Consider the following 14,189-nt stretch of genomic DNA (forward strand, 5'->3'; position numbering starts at 1 on the left):
GATGTTTTGCCTGCCTCCAAAACCCCCCAAAAAATGCCAGCAAAAACACACCTGGGCATTTTTTTTTTTGACGCTAGCATTTTTTTGGCATTTTTTGGGGTTCTTTTGAGGCAGGCAAAACATCTGAACATGTGTATAGGGGGTATATATACACATATATGTCTGAATATATACCCCTAGACATATATAGGTGTGATAGTGGCAGAAATATTACTGTAAATGATTTCATTAGCGCAAGCATTTATTTCTGCTACTATCACACCTATATATGTCTAGGGTTATATATTCAGACATATATGTGTATATATACCCCCTATACACATGTTCAGATGTCATGTCTGACATCAAACATGTCCTCAAAAAAGCACTGACAGTGGCAGCCCCTGCAGCATAAAAAATGCTTGCTGGTGAGAAGCCATAATGGTGTTCCGATGCAAATCAGAGAAATGATCATTTCTCTATTGCGGTCACCCAGACATGGAAGGGTTTGGTCAGCCTGCCATGGCAGTCACTGTCAGTTCACCCTACACTACATTACGGTCACCCTGGTATGGAAGGGTTTGGTCAGCCTGCCATGGCAGTCAGTTTCCCCTACACTACATTACGGTCACCCTGGTATGGAAGGGTTTGGTCAGCCTGCCATGGCAGTCAGTTTCCTCTATACTACATTACGGTCACCCTGGTATGGAAGGGTTTGGTCAGCCTGCCATGGCAGTCAGTTTCCCCTACACTACATTACGGTCACCCTGGTATGGAAGGGTTTGGTCAGCCTGCCATGGCAGTCAGTTTCCCCTACACTACATTACGGTCACCCTGGCACTTCATACTTTCCCTACAGAAACTAATTTTTTGAAGCTAACTTAAGTGTAAAGGAGCACTCTAACTACACTAGATATCCCTTTCCTCACACTAAAAATAGCTAAATGACACTTTTAAAGTAAAATTAACAGAACTGCTTCCACTCTCTTCCATGTCCAGTATAAGAATGCTAGGAATTTGGCGGGGGCGATCTTATATACTGGGGGGCGTATTCACTAATGATTGGTCTAGGGACCCCCTAGTCACTCCAATCACATTCCTAGCATTCTCCTGCCCCCTCAATTGGCTTTTGCTAATGGTTCTGGTCCAATCACGGGCTTTTTTAGCCCATTTCCTGAAGCATTGCATTTTGGGCGGTTCTGGTTGCCGAATTCCGAACTTTTTGGGCAAAAAGTTCTAAATTCGGCCGAACCTCGAACACCCAATGTTCGGGCCGAACCGATGGTCGACCCGAACCGTTCGATCATCCCTAGTCCAGACCTGAATCCAATCGAGAATCTGTGGAAAGAACTGAAAACTGCTGTTCACAAACGCTCTCCATCCAACCTCACTGAGCTCGAGCTGTTTTGCAAGGAGGAATGGGCAAAAATGTCAGTCTCTCGATGTGCAAAACTGATAGAGACATACCCCAAGTGACTTACAGCTGTAATCGCAGCAAAAGGTGGCGCTACAAAGTATTAACTTAAGGGGGCTGAATAATTTTGCACGCCCAATTTTTCAGTTTTTTATTTGTTAAAAAAGTTTGAAATATCCAATAAATTTCGTTCCACTTCATGAGTGTGTCCCACTTGTCTATTCTTCACAAAAAAATTACAGTTTTATATCTTTATGTTTGAAGCCTGAAATGTGGCAAAAGTTTGAAAAGTTCAAGGGGACCGAATACTTTGGCAAGGCACTGTATCTTTAGGTTTGAAGCCTGAAATGTGGCAAAAGGTCGAAAAGTTCAAGGGGACCGAATACTTTCGCAAGGCACTGTATATATAAAAAATCTTTCCAATAATCCCCTAGTAATTCATGAAGCTCCTCTTTGACTTTGCTCAACTGTGACCTCTTTAAAATTAAAAATTAAAATTTAAAATTCAATTACCCTTTTAGGAACTCTTTGACCTAAAGACCATGCTGCTTTCTGTTTACTGGTATCTATCAGTGTTCTTCATCTGCTAGTTTCTGACATCTTTGAAATTATATTAGGGGCATTAATAGCTGCCTACTTTATATATATTCAGAATCGGGTTGATGGAAGAAAGATTTGATGGTATGGCCCACGGTTGATTATTACCTACGGTCAATGCCATCCTATCTTCCAAAACTATCTACTATTTAACTTTCTGGGTTTTAGTGATTTTCTTCTTTTGCCTGCTTACTTAGTTGTCCTTGCTTACTGAGTGCTATAAGCCTGTCCAGACGTGAGATAGATGTCTCAGTAAATGATGCCCTTTTTTATATATAGGCTTTTATTGTTCTTTTTTTTTTAAATAGACATGTAATTGCACTACCTATGAATACCCACAAGATGGCTCAGTGACGATGTTCGCAATTGACGTAAGTTGACCCAGCTGTGGCAAGTGACTGAGCCCCTGAGTATAAAAAATGAGGTTTGCGGGCGTTATGACGTCCTGACGAAGCGTGCATTACGCACGCGAAACGCATTGACGTCACAGTCTGGGCCCCCTCCGTCCATCCACGATAGCCTACGCCTGAGCTGTTCTTCTCTGCAGACACTGGCATACCATCACAGAGCTGACTTCCGGGCCAAGAGCAGGAAGTGATGCGGCATTGAGGGACGGCAGTTCCAGCATGTCCTGTGAGTGAGGGATGATACATGAGAGCACAGGAGAGCATCATTATCACAGAAAGATAGGACACCTACAGAGATAGGAGGAAGTGTGGCAGCAGCATCTGAAAAAGTATCGGGTAGGCATCGAGGGGCGGGTAAGAGAGACTCAGGTCCAGCTAGGACCTTGTTTTTAGTAACCATTTAGTGTGGACAATTTCAGTTACTGCCTAGTATACCGCCCCTCTGTCAGCTGTTGAAGCCATAATATCCCACTGACTCCTCTTCACTTGACGAGAGATGCTTTTTCAAGTACTTGTACTTTCAGCGACACAGTATAACGACCTCCTTTGTTCATCTCACCAGTGTATTAAGGAGTCTCCATCTCATCATTAGAAGGATTTTCTGTGGGTCTCTCTTTACATTACCAACAACCCATTGGGTGTACTACACAACCCACACGGGCTGCTGAAATACTGGGTGCTATACCTTTGGTGACGCAGATCAAGCCCACCACTGTTTTGTCTCCAACCTCCCTCCCTCCCCACAACTCACATGGACTTTCTAATGATCATATAGAAGAGACAGAGGACATTATAGTTCCGGACCAATTTAGCATATGGCTTTCTCTTTTATTTCATCATATTTTTGCCCCTATGCTGCTATGTAAGCCCCGACTTGATGAGGACATTGTCAGTGATCTGAATTCTTTGAGGAATCTGGCTATGGGCATTTATTTACATTACCAAATCCTAAACCGATCAACCTCTACTTGGCTTTGAAATTGGGAATTTTTCTGTATTTACAGGGATTGCGTGTGTATGGCTGTGGATTTGATGTGTACTTTAGCGTGAGTTGCTGCCACAGCAGATCCACCGGTCTTCACCAATTGCTATCATTTTTAGCATATGTTTTGTATTTATGACTTTTGATTGCACTACCAATAAAGTTTTCTTTTTTCATTTGTACACCAGAGTTAAGCCTATTTTTTGCAACCAATTCCAAGTTGATTGTCTTTAATCCCCACTTTTTCTTTTTGTTTATTGCCATTCTTAATTGCTGAGGCTCCCCGGCTAAATTGGCCGTTTGGTAAATCTAATTTCAGGAAGTTAGATACCCGAGTGTCTATACCTGGGGGATCAGTATCCCCCGACAGTTTTTATGTCCTTGAGACTGGTATGGACCCTAACCCTTTGTGGCTGACATGATATCCCACTAGTATCTGGCCTTTCATCCAAGGGTATTGCACTACTGATGGTTGCCTGCTTCTATCCTGCATGCTTCATCCTTTTTGCAAGCACCCTTTCCACTTCCTCTGATTCTGTTACTGATCCACTACTTTCCACTGGTTCGTGCTCCAAATCTGACAGAGAGAGCTCCCTGCTGCTCTCATCTGTCATTGTGAGGATTTGAAATGCTTCCTTGCTGGTGTCGATTTTTGTGGACATGGTGTACACTGGCTCTGGTGACACTATACTGCTTTGATGATGACACTGGGGCAGATGTAGCTGCACTGATGATGATGATTAGGGCACTGATGAGGCTGCACTGATGATCAGGGCACAGATGAGGCTGCACCAATGGGCAATAATGAGGCTGCACTAATGATCAGGTCACTGATGAGGTGGCACTAAAGATCAGGGCACTGATCCGTGGCACAGTGAAACATTGTTAAAGCACTAAACACTCACTGCTCCCCTCACAGATCCAGCTCTCCTTTCCTCACATGCAGCCTGTGTGTAAGGGAAGGAAAGCTGTTAACCAGCAAAGAAATTCTTTGTTTGTACCTGTGATCACTTGTAACTGGACACAGCAATCACATGGTAAGTGGCCAAAGTGATTGTCCCTTTACCCTGATCTGTGATGGGCTCTGTCCAAGGCACACAGAGATCACAGAGAGATCTGTGATGGGCTCTGTCCAAGGCACACAGAGATCACAGAGAGCTGTTGATGCATGCCACAGGGGGCATGCAGGAGACCGGCACACAGGTGGACATCCAGGGACGCCCGCCCAGAAGTAGAGAATGGAGACCAAATACTGTACACTTACCGGACACTTTTTGCCTTCAGAACTGCCTTAATTCTTTGTGGCATACAGTATATTCAACAATGTGTTGGAAACATTCCTCAGAGATTTTGGTCTATATAGACATGATAGCATCATGCAGTTGCTGCAGATATGTCAGCTGCACATTCATGATGCGAATCTCCCATTCCAACACATCCCAAAGGTGCTCTATTGGGTTGAGATCTGGTGATTATGGAGGCCATTGGAGTACAGTAAACTCATTGTTCAAGAAACCAGTGTCAGATGATTTGAGCTTTGTCATATGGTGCATTATCCTTCTGGAAATAGCCATCAGACGATGGGTACACTGTAGTCATAAAGGGATGGACATGGTCAGCAACAATACTCAGGTAAGCCGTGGCATTTAAACGATGCTCAATTGGTAAGAAAAAATCCGCCACACCATTACACCACCACCACCGGCCTGAACCATTGATACAAGGCAGGATAGATGCATGCTTTCATGTTGTTTATGCCAAATTCTGCCATCTAAATGTCACAGCTGAAATCAAGACTCGGATTCCTGTTCCTAGCTGACAGGAGTGGCACACGGGGTGGTCTTCTGCTGCTGTAGCCCATCTGCTTCAAGATTTGATGTGTTGTGCGTTCAGAGATGATATTCTGCATACCTTGGTTGTAATGAGTAGTTATTTGAGTTATTTGCTTTTCTATCATCTCAAACCAGTTTGCTCATTCTCCTCTACCATTAACAAGGCATTTTCATTCACACAACTGCAACTCACTGGATATTTTTTTTTCTTTGGACCATTATCTGTAAACCCTAGAGAAGGTTGTGCGTGAAAATTCCAGTGGATCAGCAGTTTTAAAAATACTCAGACCAGCCGTCTAGCACCAACAACCATGCCATGTTCAAAGTCACCAAAATCCCTTTTCTTACTCATTCTGATGCTCATTTTGAACTTCAGCAAGTCATCTTCACCATGAGTAGATGCCAAAATGCATTGAGTTGCTGCGATGTGATTGGCTGATTAGCAAATTGTGTTACCAACAGTTGAACAGGTGTATCAACAAAAAAGTGGCCAGAGAGTGTAGGCAGTATAGGGCAGGCAGGAAGTGGTTAATAAAGTCCATTTAAACTGGATAAAGTGTGTTGATGTAGTCACAGGTCCAGGTAAAATTGGGTCATTGCAGGTGCTGGACAGAATTCCCCTACCGAGGAAGTCAACGCCTGACGTAACGCGTATAGGGGGGGCGGAGCCTGTCAGTTGACGTTACATCGCGGCCATGAGAGAGACTGTTTGAATGCCTGTACAGTCCGAACAGCTTAAGTGCTTGCTTTGTAAGTTGCTGTTTTTTTTATTAAATGATTTTGAAATCAATATAGGGAGTACTAGATGTGTCTTTTATTTTCCTATGCACTTGTGATATTTCTGGACGGAGAGCGATCCCTTGATGCATCTGCCTAAGAGTAACCAGCCATAGATCTCCACCAGACTGTTATTATCCCCAGAGGGGAACTGCTCATTCTCACCCACTGGTAAGACAGGGGTCAAAATGTAAGGTGAGGCTTTATTGCACGGGTGGCGGTGGAACACTGAGCACTGAATTTCTTTTATAAGCACTAAAGGTAGATGTCAATTTATCAAGTCTGATTCTACTCTTATGATCTATGGACAATTTATAGTGCACTTTATTTATATGTTTCACTTACACTATTTATGATTTTTTCTTTTCCCTATTTTGCACTGCCCTATTGATTATTGTAGAGATCTGGTGCAGCGCTGTTTCTTGTAATTTACAACCAATACAACTAGTAGCTCCATAGGGGGCAGCACTACATACATAATAAAGCTTTATAAGCATTAGGTTTACAGATACTTTAAGCTCACTGTACAAATAGAAACTGTAATGTCACTTTGATTTTCTGAGGTGTGGCATGGTAGTTGAGCCTGCCAAATCTAATATTTCTAAAGGATAGTCACTTGGTTTTTAGTAAGGACCTATAAAGCCAGAGCTTCAGGGCTGACATTTAGGATGTCATTCCCTCCATCTTGCATCTTCACTTTCCTGGCAATAGCTTATAAATTGGTGCTTGTGTGGTGTCATTGAATGTATTTCTGCTGTTGTATTCATTGCACCATGTAGTTATACAGACAGTTAAAGGCTGCCCAGGATGGATAAGGGATAACTGTGTCTAGTCTCTTTACCAGGCTTTATGAGTCCTGCCCCCTGCTGCAAGCCAAATAAATACTAAGGGAGGGCTCAGAGCACTGTCTCTCTTCCACATGGGATCTACAGAGGAAGAACTGCTGCAACAAGTAGTCCTACTGGAACACGTGGTCCCCTCCTGAGTCACCCTGTTGGGATTCTCCCTGGGCTAGGAACCTACCATTACTAGACTTTGCTTCTCTGAAAGCTATGGACCTGGGGAGCCTGCATTAGTTAGTTAGGGATGGTCTGTTTTAGGCCTGCTATTCTGTTGAACAGTGTTGCTTAACCTTTAGTAAAGCTGTTAATTGTTTTAAGCCTGGTCTGAAGTTATTCAAGGGGTACACGGTGGTACATGGTCCATCCGAGGAACTGGGCTTGTAAAGCACACATGGGATATGAAAGCAAAGCCAATATGAAAGGTTAACTCAGCAGGAGAGTTGGAGAGCATTTGCCAGGGGTAACCAAGAACTGGTGAGGAGTGTATAACAGCTGGTCATGAAGTGTGGTAACTGACGAAGGTGACAGGTTCAGGTGTTCTGGCTACCTCCTTAGCAGTGGGTTCCCCAACAGCAACAGGGATTGAACCCACTATATAGAGACCTCATATAGCCGCATGATATGGGAGGGTAAAGAGGGTGAGAGCACGCATGAGGTCTGCACTAGGTGCTGAGCCAAACCCCATTCTGTCACTGGGAGTGAGGTGGCAGAGCTGCGCTGGACTGATGGAGAGGGCATGGGCTCAGCAGTGTCCCTCCTTAATGTATCATACGCGAGCAAGGTGTGCAGTTGCATGGGACAGCACATGTCTTAGAGGAACACTGTACATTTAACTACTGCACACTGTGCAAGGCTGATCTCTACACCGGGGTACCGTCACAATGTTTGACTTCACATGAACGTGGTCTCCTCCTGGTCCCGGGCATTGATGAGTGCATACATGAGAAAGGTACCCTCGCTTGCAGGGTGAGTAAGCCATGCCGTCAAGCTGGTAACTAAAAATGACACACAGCAGTAGTTAAAGGACCACACTTCTTTCCTCAAAGGCGTGTGCTCCTGCTTCTGTCAGGGGGAGTTTACAAATTATATTTTTGGGTGTAATAAATGTTCTACTCCACTGAAAAAAGTTGCACTCAAAACTACCAATCTTGTTCATCGAAAACATATTTTTACTAAACCTTGAAACAATAAATATAAAAGAAGGAAAATATGTGCATACTTTACAGTGGTTAAAAGATACTGCAATTATAAAATGCAAAATACTACACAAATGCATGGGGCATAATTTACATTTTAATTAGATTTTTATTGTAAAAAAAATATATTCTATTTAATGGTCTTATATTAGTAAATTTAGATGTCACTCTACTTTTAATAACAAAAGTAGCAATGTTTTTCTGATTAAATATATAACGTATAAGAAACAATTATATGTGTGTACATGCGTATGTGAATGAATTTAAATATTGAGTAATAAGCATGGGTAAAGGTTTGGAGGATTAAATCCCCCTTAAGCTTTTGATTGTTTTAAAAAGCAGAATTCAAAAATAAAAAAAGTAATAGCCAATCAAAAGATAACATTAAATTAAAAAAGCTAATTTTGCTGCAATACCCACCTTCAAACTGGAGCTTTTCCCCACTAGATATTCTCAGTTTTTCAGGTTAAATTATAATCAGCATAACACACACACATACCATGCAAGGATCCCTTGATACTTAATCAAAGTCATCTGGCTCTCTGCCATAAATGGGCACTTGATTTTGTAAACAAATGCCTATTCATGAGTGTAAGAGCCCATTCACACTGTCGCGACTTGTCAGGCGACTTGTCAGCCTGACAAGTCGCGGTCGGTCGCGGTCCATTGAGTAGTACAGGACCCGTTCTAATAGGAGCGACACATGTCGCTCCGACTTAGAAAAAGGGTCCTGTACTACTTTGGGGCGACCTTGGAGCGACTTGCATAGACTTCCATTATGTGAAGTCCCTGCAAGTCGCGCCGAAGTCGCGGTGCACGCGACTTCACAGGTCGCCCCCCGAAGTCGTGTCGACTCAGTGTGAACCGGCTCTAAATGACAACATGGTGCTATGGTTACTATGTCCGTATATCAACCTCTTAGGGTATGTTCATACCAGCCGCTGCAGTACATTTGTTGTTATTTGAGGTTTTTCAGACAATATTTAAAAAGATCAGCTTTAAAATTTAAAGACACAGTAACACAAGCATATGCCCAGTGGTAAAAGTATTACATTTGCTATAAAAGCCCATTTTTTTTCTTTTGCTAGTTGTCGAACAAATCTCAAATATCAATTAGGAACACCAAAAATGTATCAAAAAATGTAAATAAATTATGTATTGTCTTTTTAACCACTTTACCTCCGCTCACATGGAGGCTACTGCGGCACTTTGCCACGATCCCGTCCAGCAACGTAGACCTACGTCGCTGGACTCCTCCCCCTGTAGGCGGCGCTCGCGCGCCGCCGGAGGCGCGCTCCCGCTGTTTTCATTCACAGCGGGAGTCGGGCCAGGGGAGGAGCAGCGGCGATCGCCGCTGCTCTTACCCGATCGTCGGGGATCGAGTCTGGAGATCCGCCCGCTGTGTGTAAACACAGCGGGCAGATCTCCATAGTGACAGGGAGTGACAGATCGGAGTGTTCAGCATAGCTGGACATCCGATCTGTCCCTGTCTCACAAAGTCACCTCCCCCCCCCACACGTCAGTAAGCACCAGGCATACATTAACCCCTCCCTCTCCAATAAAATTAACCCCTTCACTGCCAGTGTCATTTTTACAGTAACAGTGCATATATATAGCACTGATTACTGCAGTAATGTCACTGGTACCCCCAAAAGTGTCAAAAATGTCAGTCAAGGGTCCGATCTGTCCGCCGCAATGTCGCAGTCCCGCAAAAAAAATCGCAGATCGCTGCCATTACACGTTAAAAAAAAAAAACACCAAAAATGACAGAAATCTTTCCCGTAGTTAGTAAACGCAATAACTTTTGCGCAAACCAATCAAAATACGCTTATCATGATTTTTTTTACCAAACAGAGGTAGCAGAAAACAAATTGGCCAAAAAGTTTAAAAAAATTTGATTTTTACATTTTTTTGGGGGGGAATTTCATATAAAAAAATGTGAAAAATATTGTTATTTTTTCAAAATAAACGCTCTTTTTTGGTTTATAGCGCAAAAAGTTAAAATCGCACAGGTGATCAAATACCACCAAAAGAAAGCTTGGTTTGTGGGAAAAAAAGGACGTAAATTTCGTTTGGGTACGGTGTTGCACGACCGCGCAATTGTCAGTTAAAGTCGCACAGCGCCGAATCGCAAAAAGTGGCCTGGATGGAAGACAGCAAAATCCTCCGGTGGTAAAGTGGTTAAAATTTTCAAGTTGCTATTCAGATTCTATTTTTTTCTATTGTAAAATAAATACAAAATCAAAAAAACAAGAAAATGGGCAAAAGAGAAAATGACCCTAGTGAAATAGTCAAAAACGTTTTTATTTTGGATTAAGGTCAAACATGATGTGGTTAAAAAAATACCACAAAAATAAAGTACCTAAAATAAGCAAAAACGTTAACCACTTCAAACCTTTCTGGTTGTTTTAATTACATTTTGCCAAGATAGAAAAAAGATCTGAAAAATTGGCAGGTATTTCACTAAAGTAAAAAAGAGACAATTTTTCTCATGCTTAGATACCAAATGTAAGTAAACAGTTCCAGTGACAGGGAATAGGACAATCTATGAATTTTTTTGATGTTTAAATGTAGCTTCTACTGCTCAAGCACCCACTGTCAGTCTGTTCCAACTTTTGTCATGGTCATTTTGCTTGACAACCGTCTGCATATAATTGTGAAGAAACATATGAATAAAGACATATGAAAAAAAAAAAATGTATATTAATTGCATATTTGCCATCTCTATCTACAGTGATGTCATATCATTTAATGTTGAATTAGGCCAAGGAAAATGCTTGCCAGGACTATACCAAAGAGATGTTTTGAAGTGTTTGTAAAGCCAAAATATAAAAGTGACCACTTCATAAAAGTACTGTATATACAACTGCAGGGATTTATTTTATTTTTTTTAAATCCTGCTTTCTTTCACTAGTGTCAGAAAACTGACCACGCTGAGATAGATGTGCCTAGCTTAGTCAGTTAGAAATAGTAAAGCAGCGGACTAGCAGAAACACAATTTCACAAGGAAGAAATACAAAGAGAACAAGATACTTTTTAACACAAACACATGGTACAACAGACACATATCAAAAATGCGTTGGAGTAACATATTCTTTAAATCTATACCTCATTACAGTCAGGAATACTTGTGGAGGGTTGTCAGTAGTAAATGATTGACAGAAGTTCACTAAGCTTTGGGGAAAATTCCCTTGCAAGGCAAAACTTTGTTAAAAGATAAGGGGATTACAAAAAAATTGAGCTATAATCACAAATCATTTGCTCAGATTTTATTCAACTTCGCATGGACCTATGCTGCAATTAATGTGACACTGCCAATCTTCAGTTATAATTATATCAAATTTCTACGAAATAATGACTTTCCAAAGTTAACATCTGCCAACAGTAGCTAACATCTTTGAGAGCCATTATATTTAAAGGTCTTGTGTCTTTAGGAATACATACTAAACCTTAATTTAAGATTCTGTGAGTAAAACATCTGCCTCTATAAGGCTAGTGTAGCGAATGACAGATTTTTTTAATGTAATAAAATAAAGGCGCACAACTGCATACTATAATCTACTGAGAAATATAGCCCATTTTATCATAGTAATTAGTTGTTTCATTTAATTGGAATTTTTGTTGTTACATTGACGACAAATAGATTGGGTCAGACTGAAGCTGGGTGCTCCAATGTAAAACCATTAAAAATATCTGCTCTAGATTTTGACCCTTGAGACAGGATATACTTTAACTAAAGAGAAAATCTGGTGTGGGATCAACACGCCAGGAAGACCAAAAAGGCAGCTGCATCCTAACGGAAACAAATATATGTACTGTAGATACATAAAACACAACAGTAACTTTTTGGAATATATTGTTTTTTTTAAATACCTTTCCAATTTAACCTAAAGCTAATTTTCTACAAATGACCAAAAACTAAAATAGTTTTTGTTACATTATTCTGGGCTTCTCTATATGTTAAAAAAACAAAAAACTGTCCTTACGTGGGAAATAATATTAGAGAAACATGAGCAGGGGTGCGCTATACCCATGCACCAAACCTACTATGGCCTAAAAGTTCACTTTTATTCATAACTGCCTAAAAATCTATAATGTAGAAAATGAAAGGAAGTTGTAAGAATGCTAGGTGTATAACCTTATAGGGCAATTTAGAATCAGTGTAAAAATACAAAATGATGGAACAGATATACAACTGCCCTCAATATAGGGAGATAACAACCAGACAGCAAGTATGTCTTTAGCTGCAGTTGGTCAATCTGTCTGGGGTGGAGGTGTGTATAAGGTAGGGTCAGCACCCTGGCCACATACCGTAACCCAAAGGCATGGATTGTTATTAAGGGTTTAGTGGGGTTACTAAAAATCTCAAATGCCCATCAAAATCAAATATTCCACATTACCCTTCCAGGGAAAATAATGCACTCCTATCAATCCATTATGTCCACCAGTCCACAGATATCCCCCATTTCTTCCTACAACTGAATCCACATTGCCCCAATAAGTCTAAGTGCCTATGATGAAAAATAATTAAAAAGAAAAACCACAAAAAAATCTCTTAAATATAAATCGCTTTATCGGGTACAGTGCACAAAGTGTGTTATAGAAAGCACGTGGCTTCTCTGCACTGTATGCTGCTTATGTATGGTAACACAATTCTCCTCTTGTGTGGTTGGCACACTTTCAAAGAGTTCTTAAAGGAATGCTATAATGGTTTCATTTCTTAAAAATATGCTTTACTGTTCAGGTGGTGAAAAGGAAGGCAGATGCACCCAATTATTAATTAAAGCAATAATACCTCAAAAACAGATAAAAATTAAGTGAAAAAAGGGAATAAAAAGAAAACAAATACATTCACTACACTAAGTGATTGCTAAGCTGAAATCTGGAATACACTTTAAAGGGGAATTCCAGGCCACACCTAAATAATGTTAAAAATGCCCCCCCCCCCCAGCACCTATGACAACCAACCTAAGAAAGAAAGATCTGTATATTTAACTCTTTTCAGGCCTCTCTGATCCAGTCACGTTATTCCCCCTGTGTTAGCCAGTACCAGCTGCAGGGAGAGAAGAGGGGAGAGTGCTTGTCGAGGCTGGAATGCCTGGGAGCAGTGACATCACCTATAAGCTCCTATGGTCCATTCAATGAAATGTGTAGAGGGGTAGGGAATTGGCACTGCCTAAAGGGGAACTGCTGTAAATCTCTTAGTTGTCACAGATAGATATTGTGCAAAATTATAGATATCTCCTAAATCATCAGCTAGTTAATAATCATAGTAAGCACAAATAAATATGTAAAAATATCTTCAAACACTGTATATAAAAAAAAAATAATATTTCTCAAATCCTCAAATATTCATAGATATAAAGTGACTGGTGATAAAGTGATATGGTGATGTGTGATAAATAAATACAGAACGTATAAAAATATATATATATATATATATATATATATATATATATATATATATAATTGGTAACTATGTAAGTGACACAATGTGAATAAAGATAATATCAATTATATTCTATAAAAAAATAAATAAAGGTGATCCAGGTAAAAAAAATACTAAAGTGCAAAGTGATTAATAGATATAAATCTTTGTGTAGTGTATACTGGTATACTGGTATGTGTATACACTAATAAGGTGCCCAATGAAAGGTGTATGGGAAAATATGTTCCCAATAACTATATTCAGGTGACAAAAAAAGATTAATTAGGTGCAGTTTAAACAAATGTACCCTGCTGTTTGGTCTAAACTGCTTCTTAATAAAACTCTAAAAGTCCATAAAAAATGAAGCACAATGAGTAAAGTTCAAAAAACAGGGGGGGTGCTTGATCTTCAAGTGCTGCTGGAATCCAATCCTCGTGCACTAGAATAGGTGCTCAAAGTGATTGGTGAAATAGATTGCACTCACCAGAGTGCCCAACCCCACAGAGGGGTATATTGGGCAGGGTATGTTAACTGTAAGCCACAGCAGGAAATGTATTCCTTATGGTCATCTACTTCCTTGTTTTTCTGCGTGTGGGAGAGGGAAGGGACCCTGCTATTCTCCAGTCCTCCGTTTGGATAATGCTCCGGTGGTGCAGTGTGTGGAATAAATAAAGGGGGAACATATAGTGTAATTCCGTATGGTAGGTTTATTTAGATCTATATTAAAAGGGTACT

General features: G+C 40.7%; 1 protein-coding gene across 2 annotated transcripts in view; it reads right to left on the reverse strand.

Moving 5' to 3' along the window:
* The window catches only part of NALCN (sodium leak channel, non-selective), an 897,007-nt gene that overhangs the window by 725,948 nt on the left and 156,870 nt on the right, over positions 1 to 14,189 (reverse strand). The gene's annotated exons all lie outside the window — the stretch shown is intronic.

This window comes from Pelophylax lessonae (genome assembly GCF_965119305.1).
Source record: "Pelophylax lessonae genome assembly, chromosome: 2".
Classification (NCBI taxonomy): Eukaryota; Metazoa; Chordata; class Amphibia; order Anura; family Ranidae; genus Pelophylax; species Pelophylax lessonae.